Here is a 10643-nt window from a genome sequence, read left to right as displayed (position 1 = left end):
TTTGGGAAATGGACTTCGTGAGGTTGATAAGAGCATGAGGCTTTTCTGAATCTGAAGGGGTGTGGTGCTTTCAGTTTAGGAGATTTGTAGTTTGAAAGGTTGCTAAAACAAGATGGGCCTCCCGGGTTGGGCTGTTCCCCCTCACTGATCTGGGCTGCACTCTGTGTTTCATGGAGGGGCATCTGAAGCGCAGGTTGTGCTGACTGGAGGTTTTTTTTGCCAAAGAGATTTCAGGATCCCCCTGGGGTTGGAATGCTGATGGGGCTGGGGAGACTGAAGGTGGAGGAGTTTCTGGGAAATCTGCTTGTGGAGGCTCCGGGGCAGGGAGATGTCCTGGAATGGCTGGAACATACGGCAGAGTTAGTGGGTTTTCTTCTGGAGATTTTTGTAGAATAATTAGGTTTTCGAGGTCCGGCCATTTGAGTTACTAGGACCCTATTCGGACCCTTCCTTTCAACATAGCATCAAATCTGAGGGGGCAGTGTTTGGGCAATTTTTAAAAAAATTTCTCTTCCTCCCCCACCCCCCACCCCCAGTTGTCTGCTCTCTGTGTCCATTCACTGTGTGTTCTTCTGTGTCCACTTGTATTCTTGCCAGCGGTACCAGGAATCTGTGTCTCTTTTTGTTGTGTCATCTTGCTGTGTCAGCTCTCTGTGTGTGCGGTTTGGGCAATTTTTAACCAGGAATTGATGTAGGGAAACTGATCAGGGTGGCCAGGGGTCCCAGTACTGCCCGCCAAACTGCACGAACCTTGGCCACCTCTAGGGTTCCTTCTGAGGGCTAGTTAACACCAAACTTAGGCTACTCCAATCCGCACAGAGTCTGGAGAGTTCTGAGGGACATATGGACACCATAATCCCTGGATAATTCTTTTTTGAAAATTTTAACATACAATTTAAGACTGTGAGTTTGGAGTGTAATGATCCCATCCCTGAACTGGTATTGCAGGACAAACAAAGGAGGGGAGCCTCTCACAAGGTCACTCCTGCGTGTCTTCATCTCTTGCGAGAACTTAGGCTCGTCTTAGCTAAGGCGTCCATGTAGAGTCCAGATTAGGCATTATGCCATATGATGTAGCCGCGGAGTGCAGGTTGGGGCCCACTCTGACTCTTGTAGCACAGGCCGTGGAGCCACAAACTGGATCAGCAGAGGCAAGCCTCTGCAGTCCCCATTCATTCACTCAATCGCTCAGAGGTTGCACAGTCCCACCCAAAGGACTACCCTATCCTGGAATCTCGAATCTCGAGATTTTGGGAGATGATCAGTCTCCCCTTCCATCCAGAGACGGGCCTGACTGGGACTCAGAACCCCAGGGTCTTACCTTTCCGGCGTCTTCTGATGTTATTCAATCCACCTCTCCTCTGAGTCAGGCCAGGTTGGAGGACGTGGCCCAAAGGGATCCACTCCCCAAAGGAGGTCCCGTCAAGGGGACAGGTGGTGCCGCCTCATTCACATGTGGAGATCTCCACCAGCCACACCCACCAATCCCAAAGTGGAGGCTCAAAGGGCCTGCTCAGTTGGGTTTCCCAGCCAGGGAACCAAATGTTGCAGCAAAGCCAGGAATTCTGAACCGCAGAAGAAACCCAAGATGGCACTTGGAGAGGTGGAGGAACAGATTTATTATATGCAGGCCCAGAGGAAAGTAAATCTCCAAATTCTGAGCCCTGCTTTTCAGGTTTCATAGGTTTATATAGGATTTTATGTGGGATCAGCATGACTTTTGCTCATTGGCTAATGTATTTCTAGCCGCAATTTTGCAAGTGGGGTTACAGAAGCAGAAGGCAGGTGCAAGGCCGTGCTTTTGCGGGCTGATTTACAGAAGCAGGGGGCAGGAGTGGTTTGTTAGATTACAGAAGCATGGGCAGGAGCGGCTAGTTAGATATTTTTGCAAGGTTATACTTTTTATTTCTCAACAGAATGACAGAAAATATTTGGGAACCGCATATCTGAATAAAGTTTAACATCCAAAAATATAAATAAATCCTACAACTCAACAACAAAAAGACAAACTATCCAGTTAAAATTACTAGAAAATTACTGGAAAGATTGTAGAGGAATAGCAACACTCATTCGTTGGTGGGGGAATGTAAAATGGTGCATCTGCTCTGGAAGAAAGTTTGGTAGTTACTTAAAAAGATGAGTAAAATTACCATATGTAGCAGTGTGATATTATTGATGAATTCCAAAAAGAAATATTGGATTATGTTTGTAAACTGATCTTTTCATCTGGGCATATTAGATTATATTGGATTCATAGGTTTACTTGATTAAGTAATTATGTACACCTTTTGTGCCAGTAGGGTGATGAGGCTCCCCCCTTTGGTGAGAGGGGACTCCCAGATAAAAGGCATGGCAAAGGACAGAGTTAAGGGTTTTTAATGTTGGAGTTTTGATGTTGGCATTTGATGCTGAAGCTGGAGCCCCAGGGAGAGAGAGACAAAGCCATTCACCTGATAGTTTACAGCTGACCTTATGGAGAGAGGCAAAGCCTAGATAGCCTCATAGTCTACAGCTGACCTTGTGGAGAAAATAGAGGAGCTGAGCCCAGCGGAACCCAGGAAGCCTGAACCCTTGTGGACGTTGGCAGCCATCTTGCTTCAACACATGAAAAAAGACTTTGGTGAGGGAAGTAACTTATGCTTTATGGCTTGATATCTGTCAGCTTCTAACCCAAATAAATACCCTTTATAAAAACCAACCAATTTCTGGTATTTTGCATCAGCACCCTTTGGTTTGACTAATACACCATATTACTAAAAAATCCTACTTCTAGGTATACACTGGTGGTAGTTAGATATTATTTTATGGATCCCCAAAAGAGAAAGATTATGTTTGTAAACTAATCTATTCCTCTGGGTGTGATACCCTTTGATTGCATTAAATTCAGCTGAGATGTTTTGATTACATTACCTATTAAGACTGAATTAAGACTTCTTTGATTTGCTCATGTCAGTGGTCATGTCTCAGGTTGAGTCCCCAATCCCTTGTGGAGACATTCACTCAAGAAGACACACACAGGGGAGAGCACTTTTTAATTTTTGATCTTGCCGTGTGACAGAAAGGAGAAGGAATAAACAGGTAAAGCCCCAGAAAGAGATGGACATTTGGGTGTTTTCACTTCTTGGCTATTATGACTAATGCTGATATGATTATATATAAGCAAACACACACACTCTTGCTGGTAATTTGATTGATATAACTAAATTTATAGACGGATTTGGCAAAAAATAACCTGTGTACAATGTAGAGTCTTAATCTTTTCCTTTTCCCCCCATAGCTGTTCTATTTCTGAAGAGTTTGACTTGATAAAATACTTCATCAGCTGAATTTCTTAGTCCCATATTTTTTTTGTTGGAGTTGGGAACATGTGTATTATAGGTCTTAGTTAATATAATACATAATTGTTGACTTATTGCATTCACATTTGAAAGATAACCTGATTGAGAATAATATTATTAGAATATACTTTACTCAAGAAATTTTAAACCTGGCTCTACAGGCTTCAAGATTAAGAGTTGAGGGATGGATTTGTGATTCCTCCCTGATAAGAGAGTTGCTCTTTCTGCTGTTGCCTGGACATTTCTTTCCTTTATTATTCAAGTTCAATAATGAACCTAATTCTGGCTAAATGGCAATTATTCCTTGACAATTTCCCATATATATACATATACATACATACATATATATATATAACAATTTGTCCCATAAGTTTGGCTTTTTGTCCCAATCACAGATGAATCACACCTTTTTAATACTTCATTGATTTGACTGTTAGATTTTCTGCACAGATACAATCCATTATCCTCATGTTGGGTAATTTGTCTCTACTAGTGCTATCTTCCTTTCCATCCAGTTTTTAAAATTTCCCCACATTTCACTGTGACTAGGTTGGTTACTGTATTAGATAGCCAAAGGGGTGCTGGTGCAAAATAACATATCTGTTGGCCTTTATTTTATTTTATTTTTAGTTTTCTTAAAGCCTTTACTGAGACATGATTGAAAACTTTACAGATACACATGGAAAAATAAGACATGATCACAATCAAGTGTAGACCAGCTAACCAGAGAGCTTAAATGCCTTGTCAGCTAATGGAGAAGCTGAAGTACTGGGAGTGAGACATGCTGTAGGGCTGAGAAATGGGTACTAATATTCTTCTCCTTCCTCACCTTCTCCTTTAACAGAATCTACACCAACCTCCTCATAATCCTTCTCAAGAGCAGCCATGTCCTCACGGGCCTCAGAAAACTCTCCTTCCTCCATTCCCTCCCCCACTTACCAGTGAACAAAGACACGCTTGGCGTATATCAGGTCAAACTTGTGGTCGAGGCGAGCCCAGGCCTCAGCAATGGCTGTGGTGTTGCTCAGCATGCACACAGCTCGCTGGACCTTGGCCAGGTCTCCACCAGGAACCACAGCGGGAGGCTGGTAATTAATGCCGACCTTGAAGCCAGTAGTTCACAAACTGGATGCTGTACTTGGTCTTGATGGTAGCCACGGTAGCATTGACATCTTTGGGAACCATGTCGCCACAGTACAATAGGCAACAAGCCATGCAATTACCGTGGTGAGGGCCACATTTCACCATCTGGTTGGCTGGCTCAAAGCAAGCATTGGTAATCTCTGCTACAGAAAGCTGCTCATGGTAGGCTTTCTCAGCAGAGATGACAGGGGCATATGTGGCCAGAGGAAAGTGGATGCGGGGATAGGGCACCAGGTTGGTCTGGAATTCTGTCAGATCTACATTCAGGGCACCATCAAACTTGAGGGAAGCTGTGATGGAGGACACAATCTGGCTAATAAGGCGGTTAAGGTTGGTGTAGGTTGGGTGCTCAATATCAAGATTTCTGTGACAGATGTCATAGATGGCCTCATTGTCTACCATGAAGGCACAATCTGAGTGCTCCAGGATGGTGTGGGTGGTGAGGGTGGAGTTGTAGGGCTCGACCACAGCTGTGGAGACCTGGGGGGCTGGGTAAATGGAGAACTCCAGCTTGGACTTCTTGCCGTAATCAACAGAAAGGCGTTCCATCAGCAGGGAGGTGAACCCAGAACCAGTTCCCCCACCAAAGCTGTGGAAAACCAAGAAGCCCTGAAGACCTGTGCACTGGTCGGCCAGTTCGTGAATTCTGTCCAGAACCAGGTCGATGATCTCCTTGCTGATGGTGTAATGCCCGCAGGCATAGTTATTGGCAGCATCTTCCTTGCCTGTGATGAGCTGCTCAGGGTAGAAGAGCTGGCAGTAGGTGCCAGTGCGAACTTCATCAATGACTGTGGATTCCAGGTCTACAAACACTGCCCTGGGCACATGCTTGCCCGCGCCGGTCTCATTGAAGAAGGTGTTGAAGGAGTCATCTCTTTCCCCAATGGTCATGTCACTTGGCATCTGGCCATCAGGCTGGATGCTGTGTTGCAGGCAGTAGAGCTCCCAGCAGGCATTGCCAATCTGAACAGCAGCCTGGCCGACCTGGATGGAGATGAACTCATGCATGGTGGATATGGGATGGAAGGCGAAGACAACAGGAGCAGACACGGGTCCCAGTTACCATCTCCAACAAGCTAAGAGTAGAGGTAAGTAACGCACTCTCTGTTGGCTTTTATAAAGGGTATTTATTTGGCCATAACAGTTACCAGGTCATAAAGCATAAGTTACTTCCCTCATCAAAGTCTGTTGCCACATATTGGCGCAAGATGTCTGCCGATGTCTGCCTGTGTTCAGGCTTCCTGGGTTCCTCTCTTCCCAGGGCTTGTTTCTCTTTGGGCTCAGCCCCTCTGTTCTTTCCACTTGCCAGTTGTAGACTATCAGTCAAATGGCTCATCTCTCTTCCCAGGGCCTCTGCTGTGTCCAATTGAGCCCTCTCTCCTTCCTCATGTATCTGCTTCTCTGTTTATTTCCTGCCTCCCAGAATCAAAACTCCAAACTGTTCTCTGCCATATCTTTTCTCTGTGAGCCCCGCCCACCAAGGGGGTGGGAATGCAACATCCTAAAAATGCTGCCCAATCAAAGCCTTAATCATTATTTAACCAAGTAAAAGTGAAACCTCTGAATCCAATATAATATAATATGCCTGCAGGGACAGACCAGTTTACAAACATAATCCAGTATCTATTTTTGGAATTCATAAACAATATCAAACTGCCAAAGTTCCTGCCACTATCTGCATGTGCTTCTCATGCTCTCAGGTCCTTCTGAGACTCAATGGCTTCCCTCTGCACAGACATGGATAACATGAACTGTTGGTGGTTATTGGTCCTTTGTCCTATTTCTTGCATTTTGGAAATTCTACATAATGCCTTGTCATCTGTATGGTGGGATGTTGTATGCTTTTTATGTTATTTCTTATTGTCATTGTTAATTTCCCTCTATTTTATGAGGGAATTCTTAAACTCTGCCAACATTGCTGCCAGTTTCTCAGAATTCATCCTTCATCCTTGAAAGACAGTTACATTTGTTAAGCAATTTTAATTGAAAATTTTCTTATTGTTAGCTTTTTGAAGAATCACGTGTCTTTTATTTTATTTATTTATTTATTTATTTTCTATTTCTCTCCCCCTTCCCCTGATCCCCCAGTTGTCTGCTCTCTGTGTCCTTTCGCTGTGTGTTCCTCTGTGACCGCTTCTATCCTATCAGCAGCACCGGGAATATGTGCTTCTTTTGGTTGTGTCATCTTGCTGTGTCAGCTCTCCGTTTAGCGTCACTCCTGGGCAGGCTGCACTTTCTTTTGCACTGGGCAGCTCTCCTTATGGGGCGCACTCCTTGCACATGGGGCTCCCCTACGCAGGGGACACTCCTGCGTGGCACGGCACTCCTTGCGCGCATCAGTGCGGTGACTTGCTCGGTCGGTAGAGGTGGGGTCTGGCTGCGGACGAGGGGTCGGTCCAGCTTTGGACGAGGGGTCGGTCCCGCTTGGGACGAGGGGTTGGTCCGGCAGCAGACTAGGGGTCGATCCGGCAGCAGACGAGGGGTCGGTCTCACAGGGGTTGCACGGTTCGGCTGACGGGGTCGCCCGGCAAAGCCGGCGATGAAGGGGTCGCCCGGAGAAGCAGGCGATGAACTGGGGACAAGGGAGGCCAGGCCCTTGTCGGGGGCTCTCAGGACTGGAGGGCGCACGGCAGAAGAACTACCGCGGAGACAAGGTAAGCACGCAAGTCCACTTTATTGAGGGAGAGGCAACAGTTTTATAGGGGCTGGGGAAGGCTGATTGGTCGAAGCCACGCCCTGTTCTGATTGGTTGCTGGCGAAAGGTCAGTGGGCGGTACTGGATGGGGGAGGGGTGGTGGTTAGGGATTGGCTGTCGCTGTTGCTGGGGGAAGGGGCAGGGTTTAGTGATTGGTGGCTGCTGTTGCTGGGGTAGAGGGCAGACTGGAGTTTCCCACCCATGCCTGGCTGTTGCTGCTGTCGGGGGGTGGGGAGGGAAAAGGGCAGACTGGATTTTTCCACCCTGCGCCTGGGCAGGGAGAAAGAAGAAGAAGGGTGCTGCCTCACAGGCATCGTGTGGCGCCGTCCGGGAGGAGGGGCGGCCGCGGAAGCATGGCTGCCGAGAAGGGGAGACCCGAGGGCACTCTGCGCCCATGCCAAGCTCCCTTCAGGGGTGGCGGTGAGTCGAACCAGCCACCCTATTATGGGGGCAGCGGAATTAGGCCTACCGTGGCTGCTCCCCTCGCCAGGCCAGCAAACCACACTTCAGCCCGAGGGGTGACCGCACGTCAGCACTGTGCATGGGCCAGCTACATACGGGTCAAGGAGGCCCGGGGTTTGAACCGTGGACTTCCCATGTGGTAGGCAGATGCCCTATCCATTGGGCCAAGTCTGCTTCCCCATGTCTTTTATTTTAAATGTTGTGGATGCTTTAGTCTTCTGTTTCACTTTCTTATGTTTTGATTCCACTATGATGGGAATAGAAATAAATTTTTGAATCATTTTGCCTCTTAAAACTGAGGATTCTTTTTAACCTCATTAAGTGTGCTTGTTTTGTATACTGCTTCATACATGTTTACTATCTCCAATCCATACACAATTTCTGCTGCTTGCTTGAAGTTTATTTTCACCCTTGCTCAGGGTAAATGGTTTCCTCATCTATTTTCTAAGTATAAATATAAGCAAAATGTTTGAGTTTTAACTTTAGGAATCTTCAAAAGATGTGTAAAGGTGATTTACCTTGGTTTCTGCTAGATGCTATGGACATAACAATTTGGATAGATTTTAATGCTGTTTCTTTCATAGGGGTCCCCATTCTGAGAGTACAGTATAATTCACATACCTGGATTATATGAGAGAAGGGCTACAGATATGAATTATTAAGGAAGATTTTGATAGCAATTATCAAGTTCCCACCAAGTTCCAACAAAAACTAGTTTAGTTTTTTCATTCACTTGGGCATCATCGAAATTTTGCTAAGTCCTTCTTTTCAATTAAAGATAAAGATCTTTTGCACGCAGCGGATACATGACTTTTTGATTACATGTGATTACATATTCAGCTCCTCCTATTAGCCAAGTTGAAAGGCTGTTCCTAAGTGGGGCCACGTCCAGTGAAGCACTAGGATCAAGGATTGGGCACAATTCCAAGGCCACCTGGTTCCAGTGTGCTCTTTCCATTGTAGTTCCAGTCATAGGCTTAATATTCTTTGATTTTCATTGTTTGTTGACATTTTTTGGCAGTGGCTGTTGTAGGCCATTGAGGACTTACTATAAGTTCTTGAGAGCTCAGGAATATTTTTCAAAATGTGATCACTCTAAATAACCAAGCATTGTGGTATTTTCCAGGGGGAGGTCATTTCTGAATGTCTTGTCATCCAAAATTGCATTTTTTTTTCCTTCTTTACTTTCTTTTAAATGTTACATTAAAAAAATATGAGGTCCCCATATACACCCCCACCTCCTTCCCCCACTCCTCCCACATCAACAACCTCCTCCATCATTGTGGTAAATTGCATTTTAACTGTAAGAATTTAAAATTGCATTTTAATTGTAAGAACTTACAATTTTAAATTGGGCTGACAATTCAAACACCTGTGGGGAGTCACTTGTTATTTTTGAAATAACTTTAATTTTATTCAGAGAACAATGTTTAGATATCAAGTCCTTCTATAAAAATAATAAAATGTAAAAAAATGAGTCTCACTGTCTCTTGTTCCAGTTACTTCTCAAGTCCAGCTTCCCAGAAGCAACTTCTTCAAACTATCAGCTCTTGCATTCATTATTGATCTCCATATTGTAAAATACTATTTGCCTCATGATTTCATGATTAACTAATTTCAGACATTTAATTTGATTCTTCAGTGTGGTCAGTAAAGACTTGTCTTTCATAACCAAACTCATTATCACCCAATAATCATTATTAAAAATATTCTCTCACTGTTTTGATGAAATCTTGGTTCTATGTGTACACTATTATGAGTGGGTAATTGTTGTTCTCAGTGTGCCAAATTTGTATAAATGTGTTTGTTGTTCTAATACTTTATTTTAATCTAATGTTATTCTTCACTGTATTAAAATATTAATTATATTAATTAAACATTAAATGTCAAGGTTTGTGAAGAGACTTTAATAAAAAACAGAACCCTCCTGAAATCAAGGGAGAATACATAGAGGGATATGGCTTAAATTTTTAAAGTTCTCTGGGTGAAGGAGATGATGGGGAAGGTAATGATACAAGAGAAAGCAGGCAGAGAAAGGACCTGTCAATTCTGGTAAATTCTCTACCTAAAAGAAAAATCTGACCAAAAATATCACCGAAAAGAAATATCTAACCCGAAATTTAAGTAGTGACCATGGAGAGAAACTCTGATATAAGTTGAGATATTTCACACACACACACGCACCAAAGAAACACAGAAACAAAAAAACAGGACATCAGATTTGAGAGGAGTCTCTAGGTGTAAATCAAGAGTTTTAGGCAAAATTTCTGGGAGAAAGTCACATTTTCAAAGGCCATGGAATTGGTGAATTAGTACACTGGTTACTAGATATTTCTGCAGAGTGAAATGGAAAATTACACAAAAATTATACCTATGAAGTGAACAAAGGGTATGTTTGTAAACTATGAAGCCACAGAAAAATATGGAGAGAACAAGAGGATGGGGGGTGGTCAGTGGGGTCAAAGGAGAACAAGGTGGTGGGGGATGGATGGGCTGTGGGTGCACCTTCCCTTGGGCATCCCCTCCCCCACCAACTGAATGGCTGTGGCTGTTTGAAGCCCTGTGATGTCACCTCAGAACTCTAGGCTGGAACGTGCTTCCTCAGTGCCTGTTGCCTGAGGCAGCGATTAGGTTTGGACTATGGAGATTTTTCTCTTTATTCTAACTTTGATCAGTACCCTGTGGCTGAGCCAAAACATAGGCACATGGGTGCTGGAATCTCTCCTCTTCCTCTTACCTGTAGTGGGGCTCTTAACCATCTGGCTCCACTATAGGAAAAGGAAGTTGAAATTCCGGGGACTCCAGCGACATCCGGACTTGAATGAGGTAAGGGACCCTGGCATCAGTTTACGGTAAGGAGTCGCTGTTTTCTCCTGTCCCACTTCCTACTTTCTAAACCCAATATGTAGGCCCAGAGGGACACCTTAGTAATAAACTCTCAGAGAGAAGAGACTGTCATTTAGGGAACAGGTAGGGGAGGGCAGTAGTTTCATTTCAAACCTCAC

At 44.5% G+C, this 10643-nt stretch overlaps 1 pseudogene; it reads right to left on the bottom strand.

The window, feature by feature from the left end:
* Positions 1 to 3967: 3967 nt before the first annotated feature.
* Positions 3968 to 5912, bottom strand: LOC101412333 (tubulin alpha-1B chain pseudogene; annotated as a pseudogene).
* Between the last annotated feature and the right edge of the window lie 4731 nt (positions 5913 to 10643).

The sequence above is a fragment of the Dasypus novemcinctus genome, chromosome 8, assembly GCF_030445035.2.
Source record: "Dasypus novemcinctus isolate mDasNov1 chromosome 8, mDasNov1.1.hap2, whole genome shotgun sequence".
In the NCBI taxonomy this organism is placed as follows: domain Eukaryota; kingdom Metazoa; phylum Chordata; class Mammalia; order Cingulata; family Dasypodidae; genus Dasypus; species Dasypus novemcinctus.
This window is presented reverse-complemented; position numbering and strand designations above follow the sequence as displayed.